This window comes from Elephas maximus, chromosome 3, assembly GCF_024166365.1.
Source record: "Elephas maximus indicus isolate mEleMax1 chromosome 3, mEleMax1 primary haplotype, whole genome shotgun sequence".
NCBI classification, from domain to species: Eukaryota; Metazoa; Chordata; class Mammalia; order Proboscidea; family Elephantidae; genus Elephas; species Elephas maximus.
Genome location: NC_064821.1, coordinates 53,558,203 through 53,585,102, shown reverse-complemented (window position 1 = coordinate 53,585,102; position 26,900 = coordinate 53,558,203). Strand labels below are relative to the sequence as shown.

General features: G+C 40.4%; 1 non-coding gene across 1 annotated transcript; it reads left to right on the top strand.

The window, feature by feature from the left end:
• Nucleotides 1-15,686: 15,686 nt before the first annotated feature.
• On the top strand, nucleotides 15,687-15,794 carry LOC126074122 (U6 spliceosomal RNA). The gene has a single exon (XR_007516930.1). It is a non-coding gene; the product is annotated as a U6 spliceosomal RNA (small nuclear RNA).
• Nucleotides 15,795-26,900: the final 11,106 nt, after the last annotated feature.

The window sequence follows — 26,900 nt, the reverse complement described above, 5'->3', positions numbered from 1 at the left end:
GTCACCGATCTACACATGTAAAAAAATCGTTGAATTGGCAAATGTTTTGTTATGCATATTTTACCACAATTAAAAAAAAAGAAAGAAAGAAAGAAAAGGGAAGAGGAGGAAAAAGCAGGGAGAGGAAGGAGATTCCAAAAGATAGAGCACATTTCATTTCTTTTCCACCTAACATCTGACTTTTGTTGGGTCTTAAACACAAACTTGCATGGAGAAGACAGTTGAGTGATTTGTTTTTATTTTTAATGACTTACTTCATTCCTACCAAAAACTAAAAACCTGTTGCTGTCGAGTCGATGGAAACCCTGGTGGCGTAGTGGTTAAGTGCTACAGCTGCTAACCAAGAGGTCGGCAGTTCAAATCCTCCAGGTGCTCCTTGGAAACTCTATGTGGGCAGTTCTACTCTGTCCTATAGGGTCACTGTGAGTTGGAACCAACTCGACAGCAGTGGGTTTGGTTTTTTTTGGTTTTGGTCGAGTCGATTCTGACTCATTGCGACCCAATAGGACAGAGTACCACTGCCCCATAGGGTTTCTGAGGAGCAGCTAGTGGATTCGAACTTCATTCCTAGACATGGACTTACGTAAAGAGTACAAAAGTGACTCAGCCCCTCACTTAAAACCACCTTCACCTTCCAATCCCAGGCGAGGTCAAGTTTCGGGCAGAAGAGCTGTGCCCTAACTGCACAAGGCATAGGCAGTGGTTGTGGGGTCGGTGGGACCTGGGCAACCCTGGCCACCCTTCATTCCATGGCCTGCAGAAGGAGCTGTCCAAGGGGCACAGAAGGTTCTCTGGTATTTAGTCCTGGAGCCTTCAAGAGGAAGCCCTTACTGCCAACAAAGCGATTTTATTGTTTTCCCAAGCATTTGTTCTCCCCTTAATAAATAATGATATTAGGTCTTTGTGGGGGAGAGAGGGAGAAACATGCCAATAGGAAATTTAATTTGCTGTAATCAACCCCTCTCAGCATGCAGAGTCACACGGTGCAAGTAAAAGAATTAATCTCCACCAGAAAGAATTGCCTCTTCAGTGTTATGAATCTGATCACTTAGGAGGCTGAGTTGGCAGTTTGGGTTTCGACAGAGCTCTCAGGAATAAAAGCCACAAGATCAGGTTTCAAATGTGATCTGAATGGTGCACTTCATTGAATTGGGGGGTCTGTGAACGGAAAAAGGAATGAAATGCAAATCGAGGCACTTGGCTGCTTTGAGACACCCCTGCGTTGGAAACGTTTAAGGAATGAATAAATAATTGTGGGGCTTTTGGGCTGCCCGTGTGAAATGTTCTTTCCTGGATTCCACTCTCCAGGATGGATTGTCAGGCCTGCCAATCATATCTGGTGCCCCTATTACACTTGGGAGATGTGTTTGCTCTGTGCATACTGTTTTATCATCCTCAGAGGTGGAATTTCATAGCTCCGCAATGCTTTTGCCTTTGACGTTCTCCTAAGCAGGATTTATTGCTTCCAAGACAGATGTGACTTGAATCGATTATGCCTTTTAAGCCGTCACTCTCAAAGCAGCCTCGAGGTTCGCTGGAATACTTTTTGCCTGACTTCATTCAACTTGTAAACTGATGTCACAGTATTTCATCACAATCTAATACTATTAAGAGCCTTTTGGGTACAGAACTGAGTGGGTTATTATACCAACCAAGTGAAGAGATGTGGTTACTACCTTTGAAGAGCTTTCATTCTTCAACAAGCAAACCTATAAAACCAAAAAAACCAAACCAGTTGCCATCGAGTCGATTCCGACTCATAGCAACCCTACAGGTCAGAGTAGAACTGCCCCATAGAGTTTCCAAGGAGTGCCTGGTGGATCTGAACTGCTGACCTCTTGGTTAGCAGCTGTAGCACTTAACCACTATGCCACCAGGGTTTCCAAGCAAACCTATAGGACATCTTTTAATATTATTACGTGCAGACCTAATGTTATATTTACCTCCTGTACAACTTCTGTGGTCCCTGGGTGGCACAAATGGTTTTGCCCTTGACTACTAACCTAAAGGTTGGTGGTTCAAACCCACCCATTGGTGCTATAGAAGAAAGGCCTGGCAATCAATTTTGGTAAAGTTTATAGCCAAGAAAACCCTACAGAGCAGTTCTACACTGTAACACATTGGGTTTCCATGAATCAGAATCGACTTGAAGACAATAGGTTTGGTGTGATTCACCTTCCATTCCTGATGAACTCAGAATATAGGATAAATGTATTCATCTTTGGAATTGAGGTAAGAAGCTGTGTCAAAAAAATAAAGGGAAAAATAAACGAATTTTCAAAAATGCTCAATAAAGATTCTCATTAAAAATAACATATTTCTAGATTTCTACTTCAAAATTCAAAACCACGTATCCCCTCTGGCTGTCCTCCAAAATGCCAGGGTTTCTTAGCATGCTATAAGCTTGGCAGCACTAAGCTGAGAGGATATATTTCAGACACACTCAGTCAAGAGGCCGGGGGCCTGAGCAACACAATTCTAGGGGATTTCAACAATGAATCTGAGGTCACAACCACAAAAAATGTTTTAAAAAGTTAGTGGTTACTTGGAAAGAAAAGAAATGCCAATAGTACTTGTCTTAGTCATCTAGTGCTGCTATAACAGAAATATCACAAGTGGATGGCTTTAACAAATAGAGATTTATTTTTCTCACAGTCTGGTAGGTTAAAAGTCCAAATTCAGGGTGTCAGCTCCAGGGGAAGGCTTTCCCTCCCTGTCAGTTCTGGAGGAAGGTCCTTGTCCTCAATATTCCCCTGGTCTAGGAGCTTCTCAAGCACAGGGACCCCGGGTACAAAGGACATGATCTGCTCCTGGTGCTGCTTTCTTGGTGGTATGGGGTCCCCAACTCTCTGTTTGCTTCCCTTTCCTCTTTATCGCTTGAAAGATAAAAGGTGGTGCAGGCCACACCCCGGGGAAACTGTATTAGATCAGGAATAAGACCTGGGTAGGAGTGTTTTACAATCCCACCCTAATCCTCTTTAACATAAAATTACAATCACAAAATGGAGGACAACCACACAATGCTGGAACTCATGGCCCAGCCAAACTGATACACACATTTTTGGGGGGACATAGCTCAATCCATGCCAGTACTTTTAGAGTAAACTTAATCTCAGACCACGACATCTTATATTAGTCTAACAGGCAAGGAAGCATAAGCGATTTTTTTTTCTTAATGTACAATTTTTTTTTTTTACTGTGTTGAAGTGAAAGTTTACAAGTCAGTCTCAAATACACAAACTTACACACACCTTGATATGTACTCCTAGCTGCTCTCCTCCTCATGTGACAGCACACTCCTCCTCTCTACCCTGTATTTCCCGTGTCCATTCAGCCAGCTCCTGTCTCCCTCTGGCTTTTCATCTTACCTCCATTCAGGAGCTGCCCACATAGTCTCATGTGTCTACTTGAGCCAAGAAGTTCACTCCTCAAGGGGTGAAAGATCTTTGAGCATCAGGAGTTAAAAGAAACAGCACCATTTCCAAGCACCACATCACTTTCCATCTCGACTTCCCATGATTCGCCCCCTCTGTGGAAGGAGATCCAACCCTCTATCCTTTTAGAACGCATGACTTAGGGGAATAGCCACCATATCCTGCTCCATTTTATCTGGCTATTTGACAAAATCCCAGCAGGCATTGATTTGGGATCAGGTGAAGATGAGATAATAAAATAATTCTCTGCAGTAATCACATTATGTGGGATACTTGAGCCTCATTGAATAAAAGGCAAAAAACCACTATCAACACCAGTAAGGATGAACTATGTCAAGTACCTGAGGCATTTGAGGGAGAAAAACCTCCTTAAGTGGTGCTAACATTTTTCAAATCCAGTTCTGGGAACTAGTAAGCCCAGGTGAAAGGGAAAGGGAAAACATGAATGACTTCCTATTTCTTTAGATTTTGAAAACTAGAGTTTACACAGTATCTTTGAGGATTCATTTAGGTAATTTATTTGGCTAGGGTGTTTAGTTACTGCATTGGGTCTAGACACTGAGGAAAGCGATCCTTTCAAGAACAGTTTGCTCTCTTTTATTCGGTAAATTGTTCTAAACTTCCCTTTTTTCTGAGCTTTAAAATTGGCTATTGTAGCTTCAGAGTCTTTCCTTTCTCCACCAGACAGGCTCGGGAAGAAAGATGAGGTTGAATGGGCTGCTTATAATAAAGGGGAGAAGGGAGAACAGTGAATAGAAATGAAAGGCTTTGCGTAATTCGGGGCATCTCATCATAAAAAAAAAAAAAATAATAGGAGCTCAAAAATCCCGAGGGATAGACACAAACATTGACAGGTGAGAAATACACAAAGCTTTGCCAGTTAAAGTCTTATTGGTACAAGATCTAGGCTTCAGAATGGATTTTAAAAATAAAACACAAACTATAACTATGGTAGAAATCAAAGAGACCGAAGTTCAACATTTCTGCTACAGAGTGCAAATGCAGAAAACCACCAACCATTCTGACCCCACCGTTATTGAACAGAAAACAAGGTCAAGAAGAATGCTCCAGGGCAAGCTCACACCAAACCCAAAGAACATTCTCAGAAATGTATTTCTAGTTACTGAAGAAGTAGGAATGACAATAAAATCTCATTTAGCTTGGCTTCATTCACATAGAACATATCGATTCTCTTAAACACCTGGTGTTTGTCTATCAACATATCTGGAGACACCCACCAACAAAGCCAGAAGGAGTAGATACATTATTTTTAAATATTTTAATAAAATAGTGTGTGAGGAGAAAGCTTGAAGAACATCTCAACAATAGCATGCAATAAGCTGAATACCTTCTGTAATAAGTTCAATTGCTAGCATTTAAAAAAATAGAATAAAACCGTGCTGATTTGCTTGCTTGGTGGTGCTTTAAATGTATGAAAATATTTGTTAGTTACTCAGTGATGCTGTTGGGCAAAGTCTGTGCTGCACTCTAAGGCCTTTGCCAACTTTGATGCCTGCCAAGTTTGTGTGTAAATGGATTTCCACTGTTCGAAGGCGAACCAGAGATCTGTTAAATTCTCAGAGACAACACATAATATATTATTTTAAAGCCCTATTTGGCCTTAAAACAAGCTATTTCAATACTAAATCCCCAAGAAGATGTAATCAGAAATCCAATATTCAGTATAGGAGAATGTCTGTTACATGACTGTTCATCACAAGGGCAGCTTTTGATAAGTGTGGTAGTTGAACATTTTTGCACAGTTTGTATCCACAACTCCAAACGAGATACCACCTACTCTATACAGAATTTTGTGGTTGATCTTTGTACCTGAGCATCCATCAAGAGGTGCCGCATCAACATCATGGAACTCTTGAGAGTCTCCTTCTCAGTGGGTAGGAAGGGGTCTTTATCTTCCTCCAGTGCCTTCGACTTGGTGACAATAAAATGGGAAATCTGGTCATTTAGCGTGTGCAATGATTGCACAGCTGCAAAGAGACAAAGAAGGAAAAGTGTAATTGCAACGGGCAACTTTCAAAGAGAAACTGGCCAGCAATTCTAAAGGGAGAAGTGAGAGTGTACATGGAAGGTATAAACCAGGTAAGCATCAAGAACACAATACATCCATGAATTCCTTCAACACGTGTTTAACAGGTAACAAATACTTACCGAACACTAGCCAAATGCCAGGAGAAGGACATCATGTTTGGTAAAGTAGACGGTTATCGAAAAGGAGGAAGACGCTCAATGAGATAGATTGATACAGTGGCTGCAACATTGGGCTTGAGCCTACTATTGTGAGGGTGGCACAGGACCAGGCAACATTTCGTTCTGTTTTACTTAGGGGCACAAAGAGTTGGAGCCTACTCAAAGGCACTTAGCAACAACAATCAAATGCCAAGCCCTATATGGATTGCTTGGGGGTGTAACAGAGTAAGACCAGGCATGATGCCTATTCTCCTCTCTGGTCCTATTGGGGAAACTGAAAAGAAACAAGTTAGCAAACAGGTAAATGAATATGCCTTGGTGGTAAGTGTATGTAAATTACAGAGATGAGCAGGGCATGAGGGGACCACCCCAGACTGGATTTACATGTATGGTAATATAGTCAGCTATTTTACCTCCAAGCAGATGGCTTTTGTCATTAAGGTTTATGAACTGACAGTGGCCATGTTTTCTAATCAGTGCCACATGTGGTCTGAGAGGATTATTATTTGTCTATAATTCCTATACCAGTTACCATCTGACATGCTACAGATTTTAAGATTTTACTTTTTATGCTTGTTGCATCTTTCTCTACTACAATGCACTCAATTAGAACAGAGGGTTTTTACTTTGTTTACCATTATATCCCCCAACAACTAGAACAGTGCCTGGTTAATAGAATTTTCTTAATAAACATGGTTGCATTAATTTCCTTGAATTAAAATCCCTTATAGAATTTTCATACTTTCAGGTAAATCTATCCTTTCAAACTGAAAGTCAGTCAGTCCAAGGTGTTTTCAGTAAAGTCACTGCTGCAGTAACCACAATTCTGAGGGAAAAATAATCTTCAAAAAAAAAAACTGAGGGGGCGGGGCCAAGATGGCGGACTAGGTGGACGCTACCGCGGATCCCTCTTGCAACAAAGACTCGGAAAAACAAGGGAATCGATCACATACATAACAATCTATGAACTCTGAACAACAAGCACAGACTTAGAGACGGAAAACGAACACATACGGGCAGACAGCGACCGTTTTCAGAACTAGGAGCCAGCGTACCAGGCAGGTGACCTTCGGAGCCCGATCTGGGGCAGAGCCCAGGGGGGCAGACGGCACAGAAGGGGAGCCCAGCCCTTCCCCCACGAATCCATCCCGGGAGGAAATCTAGCTGGTTGGCGCGGGCAGCGTAGCGGCGCAGCTGGAGGGAGAAGCACCCGGGAGGCGGTGACTGATCTGGGAGTGGGGAGAACAGCGTCCCAGCTGGGGAGCCGTCCCGCCGGGAGTTTGGCGGGAAGCGGGCGGGGCGCGAGCGGGGGGGGGGTCAGCTATATTTCCCTAAAGCGACCCCGGGGCGGGGCCCACACGTTTGTGCGGGGGGACGCACACCCAGTCTGCGCGTGTGGCGTGGTGCACCGGAGGGAGAAGTCCCCAGGAGGAAGTGACTGGTCTTGGAGCAGGGAAAGCAGCGTCCCAGCCGGGGTGCCATCCCACTGGGATTTGGGCACACGCGTGGGCAGGGCGTGAGTGCGGGGTCCAATTATATTCCCCTGAATTGACCCGGGGGCGGGCCCACCTGGTCATGCGGGTGACGCCCACCCAATTCGCTCCTGCGGTGCGGCGCTCTGGAAGGGGAAGTCCCCAGGAGGAAGTGACTGGTCCCAGAGCCGGGAAAGCAGCGTCCCAGCTGGGAAGTCATCCCGCTGGGATTTGGGTGAGTGCGCGGGCGGGGCGTGACCGCGGGGCCCAATTATATTCGCCTGAATAGACCCTGGGGGCGGGTCCACCCGTTCGTGCGGGAAACACCCACCCAGTTTGCGAGAGCAGTGCCGCGCACCGGAGGGAGAAGTCCCCGGGACGAAGTGACTGGTCTCGGAGCAGGGAAAGCAGCGTCCCAGCTAGGGACCTGTTCCGCCCGGATTTTGGCGGACGGGGGTGGAGCATGAACGCGGTGTTCAGCTCTATATTCTGTGGTGCTACACTCCTAGCTCTCTGATCCCACCGCCACCCTCCCCAGGCGGCTCCATTAACATCCGAATACCCGGAGCCAGAGGGAGAATTCAGATAGGGATCTGACTGCATTTTTTTTAGCTGATTACCTGGAAAATCTAGTTTCCCAGTGATGGCTCGGAGACAGCAGTCCATATCAAACCACATAAAGAAACAGACCATGACACCTTCTCCAACCCCCCAAACAAAAGAATCAAAATCTTTCCCAAATGAAGATACAATCCTGGAATTATCAGATACAGAATATAAAAAACTAATTTACAGAATGCTTAAAGATATCACAAATGAAATTAGGATAAATGCAGAAAAAGCCAAGGAACACACTGATAAAACTGTTGAAGAACTCAAAAAGATTATTCAAGAACATAGTGGAAAAATTAATAAGTTGCAAGAATCCACAGAGAGACAGCATGTAGAAATACAAAAGATTAACAATAAAATTACAGAATTTGACAACGCAATAGAAAGTCAGAGGAGCAGACTCGAGTAATTAGAATGTAGACTGGGACTTCTGGAGGACCAGGGAAACAACACCAACATAGCTGAAAAAAAACCAGATAAAAGAATTAAAAAAAATGAAGAAACCCTAAGAATCATGTGGGACTCTATCAAGAAGGATAACTTGCGAGTGATTGGAGTCCCAGAACAGAGAGAGGGGACAGAAAACACAGAGAAAATAGTTGAAGAACTCCTGACACAAAACTTCCCTGACATCATGAAAGACGAAAGGATATCTATCCAAGATGCTCATCGAACCCCATTTAAGATTGATCCAAAAAGAAAAACACCAAGACATATTATCATCAAACTTGCCAAAACCAAAGACAAACAGAAAATTTTAAAAGCAGCCAGGGAGAAAAGAAAGGTTTCCTTCAAGGGAGAATCAATAAGAGTAAGTTCAGACTACTCAGCAGAAACCATGCAGGCAAGAAGGGAATGGGAAGACGTATACAGAGCACTGAAGGAGAAGAACTGCCAACCAAGGATCATATATCCAGCAAAACTCTCTCTGAAATATGAAGGAGAAATTAAGATATTTACAGATAAACACAAGTTTAGAGAATTTGCAAAAACTAAACCAAGACTGCAAGAAATGCTAAAGGAGATTGTTTGGCCGGATGACCAATAATATCAGGTACCAGCACAATACAAGGTCACAAAACAGAACGTCCTGATATCAACGCAACTCAAATAGGAAAAGCACAAAAACAAACAAATTAAGATTAATTCTAAAAAAATAAATAAATAAACAAAATAATACACATAACAGGAAATCATGGAAATCAATAGATAAACGATCACAATAATCAAAAAGAGGGACTAAATATAGGAGGCACTGAACTGCCAGATGGAGAGTGATACAAGGCGATATAGAACGATACAAGTTAGGTTTTTACTTAGAAAAATAGGGGTAAATAATAAGGTAACCACAAAAAGGAATATCAATTCCATAACTCAAGAAAAACGTAACGACTCAACAAACACAAAGTTAAACATTATGAAAATGAGGATCTCACAAGCTACTAAGAAAAACGTCTCAGCACAAAAAAGCATGTGGAAAAATGAAATGGCCAACAACACACATGAAAAGGCATCAAAATGACAGCACTAAAAACTTATTTATCTGTAATTACGCTGAATGTAAATGGACTAAATGCACCAATAAAGAGACAGAGAGTCACGGACTGGATAAAGAAACACGATCCATCTATATGCTGCCTACAAGAGACACACCTTAGACTTCGAGACACAAACAAACTAAAACTCAAAGGATGGAAAAAAATATATCAAGCAAACAATAAGCAAAAAAGAAGAGGAGTAGCAATATTAATTTCTGACAAAATAGACTTTAGACTTAAATCCACCACAAAGGATAAAGAAGGACACTATATAATGATAAAAGGGACAATTGATCAGGAAGACATAACCATATTAAATATTTATGCACCCAATGACAGGGCTGCAAGATACATAAATCAAATTTTAACAGAATTGAAAAGTGAGATAGATACCTCCACAATTATAGTAGGAGACTTCAACACACCACTTTCGGAGAAGGACAGGACATCCAGTAAGAAGCTCAATAGAGACACGAAAGACCTACTTACAACAATCAACCAACTTGACCTCATAGACTTATACAGAACTCTCCACCCAACTGCTGCAAAATATATTTTTTTTTCTAGTGCACATGGAACATTCTCTAGAATAGACCACATATTAGGTCATAAAACAAATCTTTGCAGAATCCAAAACATCGAAATATTACAAAGCATCTTCTCAGACCACAAGGCAATGAAGCTAGAAATCAATAACAGAAAAACTAGGGAAAAGAAATCAAATACTTGGAAAATGAACAATACCCTCCTGAAAAAAGACTGGGTTATAGAAGACATCAAGGAGGGAATAAGGAAATTCTTAGAAAGCAACGAGAATGAAAATACTTCGTATCAAAACCTCTGGGACACAGCAAAAGCAGTGCTCAGAGGCCAATTTATATCGATAAATGCACACATACAAAAAGAAGAAAGAGCCAAAATCAGAGAAGTGTCCCAACAACTTGAACAAATAGAAAGTGAGCAACAAAAGAACCCATCAGGCACCAGAAGAAAACAAATAATAAAAATTAGAGCTGAACTAAATGAATTAGAGAACAGAAAAACAATTGAAAGAATTAACAAAGCCAAAAGCTGGTTCTTTGAAAAAATTAACAAAATTGATAAACCATTGGCTAGACTGACTAAAGAAAAACAGGAAAGGAAACAAATAACCCGAATAAGAAACGAGAAGGACCACATCACAACAGAGCCAAATGAAATTAAAAGAATCATTTCAGATTACTACGTAAAATTGTACTCTAACAAATTTGAAAACCTAGAAGAAATGGATAAATTCTTGGAACAGTACTACCTACCTAAACTAACACATTCAGAAGTAGAACAACTAAATAGACCCATAACAAAAAAAGAGATTGAAACGGTAATCAAAAAACTCCCAACAAAAAAAAGTCCTGGCCCAGACGGCTTCACTGCAGAGTTCTACCAAACCTTCAGAGAAGACTTAACACCATTACTATTGAAGGTATTTCAAAGCATAGAAAAAGACGGAATACTACCCAACTCATTCTATGAAGCTACCATCTCCCTGATACCAAAACCAGGTAAAGACAATACAAAAAAAGAAAATTTTAGACCTATATCCCTCATGAACATAGATGCAAAAATCCTCAACAAAATTCTAGCCAATAGAATCCAACAACACATCAAAAAAATAATTCACCATGATCAAGTGGGATTTATACCAGGTATGCAAGGCTGGTTTAATATCAGAAAAACCATTAATGTAATCCATCACATAAATAAAACAAAAGACAAAAACCACATGATCTTATCAATTGATGCAGAAAAGGCATTTGACAAAGTTCAACACCCATTTATGATAAAAACTCTTACCAAAATAGGAATTGAAGGAAAATTCCTCAACATAATAAAGGGCATCTATGCAATATGCAAAGCCAACAGCCAATATCACTCTAACTGGAGAGAACCTGAAAGCATTTCCCTTGAGAACGGGAACCAGACAAGGATGCCCTTTATCACCGCTCTTATTCAACACCGTACTTGAAGTCCTAGCCAGGGCAATTAGGCTAGACAAAGAAATAAAGGGTATCCAGATTGGTAAGGAGGAAGTAAAGCTATCACTATTTGCAGATGACATGATCGTATACATGGAAAACCCTAAGGAATCCTCCAGAAAACTACTGAAACTAATAGAAGAGTTTGGAAGAGTCTCAGGTTATAAAATAAACATACAAGAATCACTTGGATTCCTCTACATCAACAAAAAGAACACCGAAGAGGAAATAACCAAATCAATACCATTCACAGTAGCCCCCAAGAAGATAAAATACTTAGGAATAAATCTTACCAAGGATGTAAAAGACCTATACAAAGAAAACTATAAAACTCTGCTGCAAGAAATTCAAAAGGACATACTTAAGTGGAAAAACATACCCTGCTCATGGATAGGAAGACTTAACATAGTAAAAATGTCTATTCTACCAAAAGCCATCTATACATATAACGCACTTCCAATCCAAATACCAATGTCATATTTTAAGGGGATAGAGAAACAAATCACTAATTTCATATGGAAGGGAAAGAAGCCTCGGATAAGCAAAGCATTACTGAAAAAGAAGAAGAAAGTGGGAGGCGTCACTCTACCTGACTTCAGAACCTATTATACAGCTACAGTGGTCAAAACAGCCTGCTACTGGTACAACAACAGGCACATAGACCAATGGAACAGAATTGAGAACTCAGATATAAATCCATCCACGTATGAGCAGCTGATATTTGACAAAGACCAGTGTCAGTCAGTTGTGGAAATGATAGTCTTTTTAACAAATGGTGCTGGCATAACTGGATATCCATTTGCAAAAGAATGAAACAGGACCCATACCTCACACCATGCACAAAAACTAACTCCAAGTGGATCAAAGACCTAAACATAAAGACTAAAACGATAAAGATCATGGAAGAAAAAATAGGATCAACCCTAGGAGCCCTAATACAGGGCATAAACAGAATACAAAACATTACCAAAAATGATGAAGAGAAACCAGATAATTGGGAGCTCCTAAAAATCAAACACCTATGCTCATCTAAAGACTTCACCAAAAGAGTAAAAAGACCACCTACAGACTGGGAAAGAATTTTCAGCTATGACATCTCAGACCAGCGCCTGATCTCTAAAATCTACATGATTCTGTCAAAACTCAACCACAAAAAGACAAGCAACTCAATCAAGAAGTGGGCAAAGGATATGAACACACATTTCACTAAAGAAGATATTCAGGCAGCCAACAGATACATGAGAAAATGCTTCAGATCATTAGCCATTAGAGAAATGCAAATTAAAACTACGATGAGATTCCATCTCACACCAACTAGACTGGCATTAATCCAAAAAACACAAAATAATAAATGTTGGAGAGGCTGTGGAGAGATTGGAACTCTCATACACTGCTGGTGGGATTGTAAAATGGTACAACCACTTTGGAAATCCATCTGGCGTTATCTTAAACAGTTAGAAATAGAACTACCATACAATCCAGAAATCCCACTCCTCGGAATATACCCTAAAGATACAAGAGCCTTCACACAAACAGATATATGCACACCCATGTTTATTGCAGCTCTGTTTACAATAGCAAAAAGCTGGAAGCAACCAAGATGTCCACCAACGGACGAATGGGTAAATAAATTGTGGTATATTCACACAATGGAATACTACGCATCGATAAAGAACAGTGGCGAATCTCTGAAATATTTCATAACATGGAGGAATCTGGAAGGCATTATGCTGAGCGAAATGAGTCAGTTGCAAAACGACAAATATTGTATAAGACCACTATTATAAGATCTTGAGAAATAGAAAAAACGGAGAAGAACACATACTTATGTGGTTACAAAGGGGGGAGGGAGGGAGGGAGGGAGAGGGTTTTTTATTGATCAATCTATAGATAAGAACTGCTTTGGGTGAAGGAAAAGACAACACTCAATACAAGGAAGGTCAGCCTAATTGGACTGGATTAAAAGCAAAGAGGTTTCCGGGATAAAATGAAAGCTTCAAAGGTCAGCGGACCAGGGGCTGGGGTCTGGGGAACTTGGTTTGAGGGGACTTCTAAGTCAATGGGCAAAATAATTCTATTATGGAAACACTCTGCATCCCACTTTGAATTGTCGCGCCTGGGGTCCTAAATGCCAACAAGCGGCCATCTAAGATACATCAATTGGTCTCACCCCACCTGGAGCAAAGGCAAAGGAAGAACACCAAGGTCACATGACAACTAAGAACCCAAGAGACAGAAAGGGCCACATGAACCAGAGACCTACATTATCCTGAGACCAGAAGAACTAGTTGGTGCCCGGCCACAATCGATGTCTGCCCTGTCAGGGAGCACAACAGACAACTCCTGAGGGAGCAGGAGACCAATGGGATACAGACCCCAAATTCTCATGAAAAGACCACACCTAATGGTATGATTGCGACTAGAGGAATCCCAGAGACAATGCTCCCCAGAACTTCTGATGGCACAGGACAGGAACCATCCCCGAAGACAAATCATCAGGCATGAAAAGGACTGGTCAGTGGGGGGGGAGAGAGATGCTGATGAAGAGTGAGCTAATTAAATCAGGTGGACACTGGAGAGTGTGTTGGCAATTCTTGACTGGAGGGGGGATGGGAAGATAGAGAGAGAGGGAAGATGGCAAAATTGGCAGGAAACGAGAGACTGTAAGGGCTGACTCAATAGGGGGAGAGCAAGTGGGAGAAGGGAGTAAGATGTATGTAAACCTACATGTGACAGACTGATTGGAATGGTAAATGTTCACTTGAAGCTTAATAAAAATTAAAAAAAAAAAAAAACTGCCATAAAATAGGCTGACCCTGAGGACTTCTGCTTCTGACCACAAGTGCATAAGAAGGACTAGAGTACCCTCTTGCTGTAAATAGCTAGAAAACTGGACAATATCTTAGAAACAACTATTTTCGGACATTGAACAACAAATAGAACAAGGCTGTGATTTTTGAGAAAAGAGGAAAAGAAAAAAACTGTTGAGTCCTACTATTGCTCAGACATTCTGTAAGAAGGGAATTTCCAAACTTCAGCATAGAGAGAAGGCACCCTAACAGAGCCCAGAAATCTCACTTAATTCAGAAGACAGAGAGTAGGGAGGCTAAGTTAACTAGAACTTGAAAGGTGGAATACTGAAGAGAAAGGAGTTACAACAAGATCTCTAGCAATCTGCACAGGGGTCCCTTTGAGTTGTTGGTTGAATATCAACTCTGCGTATGTGTTGGACGAAATGCTACATGATCACGCAAGAAAAACTTCCCAGAGAGAATAGCTACCGGGGAACTACACGCCAAACAAATTCTAAGAGCTCCCATGGGGTCACAAATTGTTTGCATTCTTATAGGCCAAGCTGGAGAGATTTGGATGGAACACAGGCCGTATTCAGTAGAGATTTTGAAAAAGTCAGACTTTAGAAATGGGGCTAAATTATCCCTAAAGACTACTCTAGGCCCATCCAAAAAGAGCTTAAAAGTAAGCTTTGAAAGCATAGAACTGATCTATAAGTAACAGAAGTACTTGCCAGAAAAACAAATGAGCACTCCTTGTAGAAGTATAACAAAATCTAATACCTCAAAATATACATAATTCATAATGTCCAGTACACAATAAAAAATTACCGGACACACAAGCAAACAGAAAAATGTGACCAATAACATGGAGAAAAATCAGTGTACAAAAAATGACCCAGAAATAACAGAAAGGATAGTATTAGAGAACATGGCTTTTCAGATAGCTATTACAAACATGCTTTGCATGCTCTAAGTTATAAAATGAAACATGAACATAATGAGGAAAAAATAGAATATTTAAATCAGAAACAAATGGAACTTCTAGAGGTGAAAAATACAATTTCTGAAATGAAATTTTCACTGGATGAGATTAACTACAAATTAGATGTAGAAGAAAAGATTGGTGAACTTGAAAACATACCAATAAAACTATCCGGAATGAATGAACACAGTCTAGGGAACCAATGGAATAACATCGAGCTGTCTAACATACTTGCATTGGAGTCCAGGTTGGGGTGGGGGGACAGGAGGGTACAGTTGGAAATTATATTGGAAGAATAGTGGTCAACTTCTTTTCCAAATTTGGTAAAACTATAAACCCATAAATTCAAGAATCTCAATAAACCCCAAGCATGATAAGCTCAAAGAAAATCATATAATGCATATTATAACCAAATTACTAAGCAAATGCACAGTGAGAAAAAAAAAAAATCTTAAAATCAACAAGAAAAAAAGGCATATTGCATTCAGAGGAACAAAGATGAGAACGGTGACAAAATCTATGGATCAGCATCTATGCAAACTAGAAGATAAAGGAGTGATATCTTGAAAATATTAAATGAAAATAAACTGGTTAACATATAATTCTATAATCAGCAAAAATATCTTTCAAGTCTTCACTTCAGCAGCACATAAACTAAAATTGGAACGATACAGAGAAGATTAGCATGGTCCCTGCACAAGGACGACATGCAAATTCGGAAAAGGTTTACACACAGAAAGAAACACTCTTTGATGGTTACTTTTTTTTTTTTTTTTTTTTTTTAGGGAGAGGAGGGATGGGGAGGAAAAAGCACTAACTAGACAATAGATAAGTGGTAACTTTGGTGAAGGGGAAGACAGTACATAATACTGGGGAAGTCAGCACAACTTGACTTATAGAGACATCCAAACTCCCTGAAGGACCAAATTACTGGGCTGAGGGCTAGGGACCGTGGTCTTGGGGGATATCTAGATCCATTAGCATAGCATAGTTTATAAAGAAAATGTTCTACATTCTACTTCGTTGAGTAGAATCTGGGGTCTTAAAACTTGTGAGCAGTCATCTAAGATACTCCACTGATCTCACCCCGACTGGAGCAAGGGAGAATGAAGAAAACCAAAAACCAAATGGAAAGATTATTCCAAAGTATCATAATATTTGAAGGTAAACTGTGTTATGTTGAAGTTGTATATTGTAAACCTTAGAATAAGCACTAAAAAATTGGTAAGTAGATAGATAGGCAGGCAGACAAATAAAAGGTGGGTTTGAACCATGGGAATTTAAGGTTGGAGGTCTGAGTATAGAGTCCCACAGACCATAGAGTAGGGAGAATACAGAATAAGATATCAAAGCCGTCTCACTACACAGGAGAACTCTAAGATCTGTTCCTGGGTTAAGGGAGGAGCTTGGCTAAAACAGAGAAAGGTGAACAAGAAGGTATGGGACCTGATTTCTGCGTATCTGAATCCTCATTCCTCCAGTAGAGGTGGTTAGAAGTACCCAGACACATTTGAGATCTGAAAACAGAAGGCCCTTAGTGTCTCCTGTCCTTCCCTGGATGTCTGGGTGGAGGCAGTCTCTCAGTGCACATGCCAAGATGGGGCAGCCAGGATTAGGGTGGAAATAATGGTCACATGGCATTCTCAGTCAATGAGGGTCTGAGATAGTCCTCCTGACCTACAATCTGCACCCCACAACCATCATCTCCCTCAGCATCGCTAGGGCTGAAGATACCTCCACTGAGTCCAGGAATGGCCAGATGGCGATTCAAAGACCAGATACACATCCCCCAGGACAGGACAATGCAGGGGCTTCCTGGGAACTCTGAGAAACAGGGAAGAGGCAGGATAGGGTAAGCAATTTGGATTTATTTGATATTTATCCAGAAGATGTTAAGTTTTAAACCAGAAGCTAGTGAGTTTACCATTAGTGGAAATGCAAGCTCCAGATTTAAGCTGAGTTCCATTACAGGAAGTTAAAAAACAACAATAACCACAACAGCAAAGAAAAACAACTTTCCAGAGTCACGACTATAAATTTATAAAAACCGGTTGCTATCAAGTAGACGCCAACTCATGGAAACCCATGTGTCAGAATAGAACTGTGCTCCATACGTTTTCAAAGGCTGATTTTCTTTTTCAAAAGAAAAGCCAGGCCTTTGTTCTGAGGGAACTCTGGTGGACTAAGCGCCCAAGCTTTCAGTTAGCAGCAGCACGTTAACTGTTTGCATGGCCCAGGGACTCCACACCTGTATAAACCCTCTATATATTCCTTCCAGAGAGAAAGTTCCAGTTTATTGGATGCCCATCATGAGATTTGTGGAGGAGGCAGGGCAAAGATGGCAGAGTAGGCAGATGTTTCTGGTGATCCCTCTTACAACAAAGTCCCCAAAAAACAAGTGAAATGATTATATTTAATGACAAGCTAGAAGCCCTGAACATCAAAGGCAAACTTAGAAAATGGACTGAGAGGCAAGGAGAGGGAGAGATGGTTCAGAAGTGGAAAGGAGTTGCAGGGCCAGAATCGCTGGGAACCCTCGAGCACCATTCCCTGGAGCCACTGCAGTGGGCTGCTAGTAGTGTTCAGCCAGTTTCCTCAGGGAGAAACAGCCAGCCACACAGCCTACTCATACCTCTGGAACCAGAAAAGAACGATGCTTTTGACAAAATCTAAGTACTTACGTACATTTTACCATGCCCTTGCCCCCAGGCAGCTTCAGTGGCTGTTGATTTCCCTTGGCCTGAGATAGTCCCTGCTAAGTGTTCTAAGCCATTCTCCTGGCCTTAGAGAAGGAATAAATTCACAATTAGGGGAAAAGAAAATTTGCCAGCTCCACTAACTTGGGAAGCTCAGGACAGAAGCGGACCCTGTCCAGGCATAAAGAGTGCATGGACTTTGAATATCTTTCCTCCCTACATGGACCTGTGTGGGCCTATTTCAGGAGAATAGGCCCTTGTTGGAAGACTGCAACTGTTTCATCTGTGCAGTGGAGAATTGGGTGTTTGATGTTCGACACCGCTTTACCTATTAAACAGGGTCCTCACCTACCTGCATCAGGGGCCTAAGGACTGGTGGCTCCACTCAGGCCACCCAGCCACCTGCAACAGGGGTCCAAGGATCACTGGTATCTCTCAGTCATTACAACAAAAAGCACTGGGTGCCCATCGTCCATCTGCAGAACCCACCCACCTATATGCTCTAGGGAACAGGGATGTGCTTTCTTTACAGACACTCGAGGGATGGTTGTCAGCCCCCTGCCTTGTTCAAAGCATGACCCCCTGCTGCAACCAGATAGCGATAGCTACACCAATCACCCCGCCCCTCTAAGACTGTAGGACAGAGCCTGTACCACACACTTGATGGTCAGCTACCTGGACACCTAAACCGAATCCATACAAGAAAAGTGAATGGACTCCAAGGCTGATATACCTGATAGCAGCTCTAGCCATCTGGTAACAGGACATCAGAGCTTCAAAGGTGAAAATAATCAAGCTAGCTCACTCAAGCAACCCATTTGGGCCTATCAAAACAAAACAAAGCAAGAAGCTAGGATACAGTAAGCAAACATAAAATAAACTAATACAATATAACTTATACATGGCTCAGAGACAAGAATAAATATCAAATCACAGGAAGAAACAGACCATGATCACTTCAACAAGCTCTCAAAACAAAGAACCCAGGGATCATCTGGATAAAGGTGCCTTCCTGGAATTACTGGATGAAGAATACAAAAGATTAATATGCAGAATTCTTTAAGACAACAGGAATGAGATTAGGAAGGAGATCAGGCAATATGTAGAACAAGCCAAGGAACACAGAGATAAAGTAGTTGAAGAAATTAAAAAGGTTATTCAAGAACGTAATGAAAAATATAATATGCTGCAAGAACCCATAGAGAGACAGCAATCAGAAATTCAAGAAGATTAACAATAAAATTACAGAATTAGACAACTGAATAGAAAGTCAGAGGAGTAAAATTGAGCAAGTGGAAGGCAGAATTTGTGAACTTGAAGATAAAGCACTTGGCACCAATATATTTATCAAAAATCAGATAAAATAATTTTTAAAAATGAAGAAACCCTAAGAATCTTGTGGGATTCTATCAAGAGAAATAACCTATGAGTGATTGGAGTACCAGAACAGGGAGGGATAACAGAAAATACAGAGAGAATTGTTGAAGATTTGTTGGCAGAAAACTTCCCTGATGTCATGAAAGATGAGAAGATATCTATTCAAGATTCTCACTGAACTCCATATAAGGTAGATGTTCAAAGAAAGTCACCAAGGCGTATTACAAATTTGTCAAAGCCAAAGATAAAGAGGAAATTTTAATAGTAGCTAGGGATAAACAAAAAATCACCTACAAAGGATAGTCAATAAGAATAAGCTCGGACTATTTGGCGGAAACCATGCAGGCAAGAAGACAATGGGATGACTTATATAAAATTTTGAAGGAAAAAAATTGCCAGCTAAGAATCATATATCCAGCAAAACTGTCTCTTAAATATGAAGGTGAAATTAGGACTTTAGATAAACGGGAGTTTAGGGAATTCATAAGAACCAAACCAAAACTACAAGAAATACTAAAGGGAGTTCTTTGGTTAGAAAATCAAAAATATCAGATATCAGCCCAAGACTAGAATACTGGACAGAGCAATCAGATGTCAACCCAGATAGGGAAATCACAAAAATAAATTAAGATTAAAAAAAAAAAAGCAAACTCAAAACATGGAAACAGCAATGTCATTATGTAAAAGAAGACAACATTAAAATGATAAACAGGGACTAAAATGTAGTCACAGAGTTTTTATATGGAAAGGAAGACAAGGTGACATAAAGAAATAAAAGTTAGGTTTAAACTTGGAAAAACAGGGGTAAATATTAAGGTAACCACAAAGGAGACTAACAAACAATCCTACTCATCAAAATAAAATACAAGAAAAGAATAGAGACTCAGCAGAAACAAAATAAAGAAGAACAAATAAGAGGAAAAGACAATATATAAAGATAAACTACTCAGCACAAAAAAATTAAGTGGGAAACAGAAACTGTCAACAACACACAGAAAAAGACATAAAAATGACAGCACTAAACTCATACCTACCCATAATTATGCTGAATGTAAATGGACTAAATGCACCAACAAAGAGACAGAGAGTGCCAGAATGGATTAAAAAACACGATCCGTCCATATGCTGCCTACAAGAGACGCACCTTAGACTTAGAGACCCAAATAAACTAAAACTCAAAGGCTGGAAAAAAATATATCAAGTAAACAACAATAAAAAAAAAACAAGAATGACAATATTAATTTCTGACAATATAGACATTACAGTTAAATCCATCACAAAGGACAAGGAAGGACACTATATAATGATTAAAGGGACAATATACCAGGAGGATATAACCATATTAAACATTTATGCACCCAATGACAGGGCTGCAAGATACATACAACAAACTCTAACAGCATTGACAAGTGAGATAGACAGCTCCACAATTATAGCACGAGACTTCAACATACCGCTTTAGGTGAAGGACAGAGCATCCAGAAAGAAGCTCAATAAAGACATGGAAGATCTAAATGCCACAATCAACGAACTTGACCTCATAGACATATACAGAACACTCCACCCAACGACAGCCAAGTATAGTTTCTTTTCTAGTGCACACAGAACAATCTCTAGAATAGACCACATATTAGGTCATAAAGCAAGCCTTCGCAGAATCCAAAACATTGAAATATTACAAAGCATCGTTTCTGACCATAAGGCCATGAAAGTAGAAATCAATAACAGAAAAAGCAGGGAAAAGAAATCAAACACTTAGAAACTGAACAATACCCTGCTCAAAAGTGACTGGATTATAGAAGACATTAAGGATGGAATAAAGAAATTCATAGAATCCAATGAGAATGAAAACACTTCCTATCTGAACCTTTGGGACACAGTGCAAGCAGTGCTCAGAGGTCAATTTATATCAATAAATGCACACATCCAAAAAGAAGAAAGGGCCAAAACCAAAGAATTATCTCTACGATTTGCACAAATAGAAAGAGAGCAACAAAAGAAACCCTCAGGCACAAGAAGAAAACAAATAATAAAAATTAGAGCAGAATTAAATGAAACAGAGAACAGAAAAACAATTGAAAGAGTTAACAAGACCAAAAGGTGGTTCTTTGAAAAAATTAACAAAATTGATAAACCATTGGCCAAACTGACAAAAGAAAAACAAGAAAGGAAGAAAATAATTCGAATAAGAAATGAGATGGGTGATATTACAACAGAACCAACTGAAATTAAAAGAATCATATTGGATTACTATGAAAAATTGTACTCTAAAAAATTGGAAAACCTAGAAGAAATGGATGAATTCCTAGAAACACATTACCTACTAAACTAACACAAACAGAGGTAGAACAACTAAATAAACCCATAACAAAAGAAGAGATTAAAAAGGTAATTTAAAAACTCCCAACAACAACAACAACAAAAAGCCCTGGCCCGGATGGCTTCACTGCAGAGTTCTACCAAACTTTCAGAGAAGAGTTAACACCACAACTACTAAAGGTATTTCAGAGCATAGAAAAGGATGAAATACTCCCAAACTCATTCTATGAAGGCAGCATATCTCTGATACCAAAACCAGGCAAAGACACCACAAAAAAAGAAAATTACAGACCTATATCCTTCATGAACCTAGATGCAAAAATCCTCAACAAAATTCTAGCCAACACAATTCAACAACGTATCAAAAAAAATAATTCATCATGACCAAGTGGGATTCATACCAGGTATGCAGGGATGGTTCAACATTAGAAAAACAATCAATGTAACCCATTGGATAAATAAAACAAAAGACAAGAACCACATTATCTTATTAACTAATGCAGAAAAGGCATTTGACAAAGTTCAACACCCATTCACGATAAAAACTCTCCGCAAAATAGGAATAGAAGGAAAATTCCTCAACTTCATAAAGGGCATTTATACAAAGCCAACAGCCAACATCATCCTAAATGGAGAAAGCCTGAAAGCATCCCCCCTGAGAATGGGAACAAGACAAGGGTGTCCTTTATCACCACTCTTACTCAGTCCCTATCCAGAGCCATTAGGCTAGATAAAGAAATAAAGGGCATCCAGATTGGTAAGGAAGAAGTAATAGTATCTCTATTTGCAGATGACATGATCTTATGCACAGAAAGTCCTAAAGAATCCTCAAGAAAACTACTGAAACTAACAGAAGAGTTCAGCAGAGTATCAGAATTCAAGGTAAACATACAAAAATCAGTTGGATTCCTCTACACCAACAAAAAGAACATCGAAAAGGAAATCACTAAATCAATACCATTTACAGCAGCCCCCAAGAAGATAAAATACTTACGAATAAATCTTACCGGAAATGTAAAAGACGTATACATAGAAAAATACAAGACACTACTGCAAGAAACTAAGAGAGACCTACATAAGTGGAAAAAATTCTTGCTCATGGATAGGAAGACTTAACATTGTAAAAATGTCTGTTCTACCAAAAGGGATCTATAGATACAATGCAACTCCGATCCAAATTCCAATGACATCTTTTAACGAGATGGAGAAAAAAAATCACCAACTTCATATGTAAGGAAAAGAAGCCCCGGATAAGTAAAGCTTTACTGAAAAGAAGAACAAAGTGGGAAGCCTCACTGTACCTGATTTTAGAACCTATTATACTGCCATGGTAGTCAAAACAGCCTGGTACTGGTTGAACAACAGATACATAGACCAAAGGAACAGAATTGAGAATCCCGACACAAATCCATCCACATATGAGCAGCTGATATTTGACGAAGGCCCAAAGTCAGTTAAATGGGGAAAAGACTGTCCCTTTAACAAATGGTGCTGGCATAGCTGAAGATCTGCAAAAAAATGAAACAAGACCAGTACCTCACACCACGCATAAAAACTAACTCAAAATGGATCAAAGACCTAAATATAAAATCTAAAACGATAAAGACTATGGAAGAAAAATAGGGATAATACTAGGAGCCCTAATATATGGCATAAACAGTATAGAAAACATTACAAACAATGCAGAAGAGAAACTAGAAAACTGGGAGCTCCTAAAAATCAAACATCTATGCTCATCCAAAGACTTCACCAAAAGAGTAAAAAGATTACCTACAGACTGGGAAAAGTTTTTAGCTATGACATTTCCAATCAGTGTCTGATTTCTAAAATCTACATGATACTGCAAAAACTCAACTACAAAAAGACAAATAACCCAATTAAAAAATGTTCAAAGGGTATGAACAGGCACTTCACTAAAGAAGACATTCAGGTAGCTAACAGATAGACGAGGAAAAGCTTATGATCATTAGCCATTAGAGAAATGCAAATCAAAGCTACAATGAGACTCGATCTCACTCCAACAAGGCTGGCATTAATCCAAAAAACACAAAATAATAAATGTTGGAGAGGTTGTGGAGAGATTCGAACACTTATACACTGCTGGTGGGAATGTCAAATGGTACAACCAATTTGGAAATCGATTTGGCACTTTCTTAAAAAACTAGAAATGGAACTACCATACGATCCAGCAATCCCACTCCTTGGAGTATATCCAAGAGAAATAAGAGCCTTTACATAAACAGATAGATATATGCACACTCATGTTCATTGCAGCACTGTTTACGAAGATGGAAACAACCAAAGTGCCCATGGTATATTCATACAATGGAATACTATGCATCAATAAAGAACAATGATGAACTCGTGACACATTTTATAACATAGAGGAATCTGGAAGGCATTATGCTGAGTGAAATTAGTCAGTTGCAAAAGGGCAAATATCGTATGAGACCACTATTATGAGAACTCAAGAAATAGTTTAAACAGAGAAGAAAATATTCTTTGATGGTTATGAGAGTGAGGAGGGAGGCACGGAGGGAAGGAGAGGGATTTTTACTGATTAGATAGTAGATAAGAGCTATTTTAGGTGATGGGAAAGACAACACACAACACAGGAGAGGTCAGCACAACTGGATTAACCAAAAGCAAAGAAGTTTCCTGAATAAACTGAACGCTTTGAAGGCCAGTGTAGCAGGGGCAGTGGTTTGGGGACCATGGTTTCAGGAGACATCTAAGTCAATTGGCATAATAAAATCTATTAAGAAAACATTCTGCATCCCACTTTGGAGAGCAGTGTCTGGGGTCTTAAACTCTAGCAAGCGGCCATCTAAGATGCATCAATTGGTCTCAACCCACCTGGAGTAAAAGAGAATGAAGAGCACCAAAGACACAAGGTAATTATGAGCCCAAGAGACAGAAAGGGTCACATAAACCAGAGACTACATTAGCCTGGGACCAGAAGAACTTCATGGCGCCTGGCTACAACTGATGACTGCCCTGACAGGAAACACAACAGAGAGCCCATGAGGGAACAGGAGAACAGTGGGATGCAGACCCCGAATTCTCATAAAAAGACCAGACTTAATGGTCTGACTGAGACTGGAAGGACCCCAGAGAACGTGGTCCCCAGACCTTTTGTTTGCCCAAGACAGGAACCATTTCCAAAGCCAACACTTCAGACAGGGATTGGACTGAACTATGAGATAGAAAATGATACTGGTGAAGAGTGAGCTTCTTGGATCAAGTAGACGCATGAGACTTTGTGGGCAGCTCCTGTCTGGAGGGGAGATAAGAGGGCAGAGGGGATCAGAAGCTGGCCAAATGGGCACGAAAAGAGAGTGTGGGGGGAAAGAGTGCGCTGTCTCATTGAGGGGGGAGGAGCTAGGAGTACATAGCAAGGTGTACATAAATTTTTGTATGAGAGACTGACTTGATTTGTAAACTTTCACTTAAAAATTCACTTAAAGCACAATAAAAATTAAAAAAGAAAAAAGAAAGCTTTGTCCAGAGTGGTGAGTCATGAGTAATAGAGCTTCCAAAGTCAGAGCCTAAGTTCCTACTTCCAGCTCTGCCACTTGCTAACCAGGTGAACTCCAACAGCTTACTTTACGTCCCCCAGTGCCTGGCACGTTGTAAGGGCTCAATAAATGTTAGCTGTTATTATTGTTAAAAATATATTACAGATGAGGAATCTGAGGTTCAGAGAGGCTATACAGCAGAGACAGACCCAAGGCCACGACTCTTTAGTGCCTTTCCTCATGGTGACTCCATGCACAACTGAACAAAACGCTGCCTGGTCCTATACCATCCCCATGATTGGCCGTGGTTTTCATTGTGATCCATAAAGGTTTCATTGACTGATTTTCAAAAGTAGATCACCAGGTATTTCTTTCTAGTCTCTCTTAGTCTGGATGCTTCACTGACACCTAGTCAGCATCATAGTAACATGCAGACCTCCAGTGACAGATGGGTGGTGGCCGTACATGAGGTACACTGGCCGGGAATTGAATCCAGGGCTCCATTACAAAAGGCAAGAATTGTACCACTGAACCACCACTGCCTCATAAAAAAAGACAGAGCTCCTCTTTTTCAGTTGGAATTTCTAAACTGGTAGAAGAAAGACCTGAAGCAGTTGGTGGCCTTTGTAGCCATCAGTTGAGGAAGCTTCGCCTGAGAATCAAACCAATTGAGTAAAGAGACAAGTAGGGCTGGGAGACAAGGAAAGAGATTCTGGACCGTATTACTCCAGCATTTGGATTCACCACGGACTTCTCAGTTAGGGGGACCAGTATTTTTCCTTCTCTTTATTAGTCCATCTGAGTTCGGCTTCTGTCACTTGCAAACTAAGAATGCTGATTACTATAAAAAACTTTGCACTTTTTCTTTAATAATTGTTTACATGATTTTTTTTTTTAAATGTCTGCCTTCCTCTGTAGTAGATTAAAGATGATCTCAAATGTTTGCTACTCCCTTTATTGAGAGGTAGAAAACCCCCTCTTGTTGAATCTGGCTGGCTTCAGTGACTTGGTTGGCCAATGGTAAGTGGCAGAAGATATTCTGAAATTCCTAACACTAGATCATAAGAAGCCTAGAAGCATCTGCCCAGATCTCTTGGGACACTAGTTCTGGAAGAAGCTAGTGGCTGTGTAAGAAGTTTGAAACCCCTGGGGTCCCCATGCTGTGAGGAAGCCCCCAGGCAGAGGCTGCATGGGGAGAGATAGAGATGATCAGACACCCCTAGCTGTTCCAACAGCCCCAGCCCATGTGCTAGATATGGATGTGAAGAGCATCTTGAACATTCTAATTCCAGAAGATAGAGTGTAGAGAAGAACTAAGGAATCCAGCCAGCAACCATAACCATTGACAGTTTCCATCCATCTCCAGCCATTCAAGGCACCCCAGTTGAGGCCCCAATCCCTGTGGAGCAAAACTGAGCTGCCCCTCTGTACCCTGCCCAAATTATAACCTACAAGACTGTCCCATAATAAGATGGTGGTTGATGTACACCACTAAGCTTTGGGATGGTTTATTATGCCCCAAGAGATAACTGGAACACCCTCACTAAACAGGAAGCTCCGTGAGGTTGGCAACATTGGTTAGTTTATCACTGTTTCTTCAACTCTAAACATAGCATCTGGCACATAGTAGCTGCTTCATAAATATTTGCCCAAAAGGAAAAAAAGAATTAAGGAAGGAGACAAAAGCCAACCCTATTGACATCGCCCCCTCCCTCCATCCCATCACTCTGGAATCAGGTGTTTTGCTCATTCGTCTCCTTTCGGCCTATAAAAATATACACTAAATACTTAAAAATGTATGATGGATTACAAAAGGAAGAGCCACACATATGCTTTCTTACCAACCTGAGTTTAGGAAATGTCATCCTAAAAATTAGCTTGTTGGGCTGGTTGTTCTGAATGTGAAATGACGACGAATTTATTTTGTGTGATTT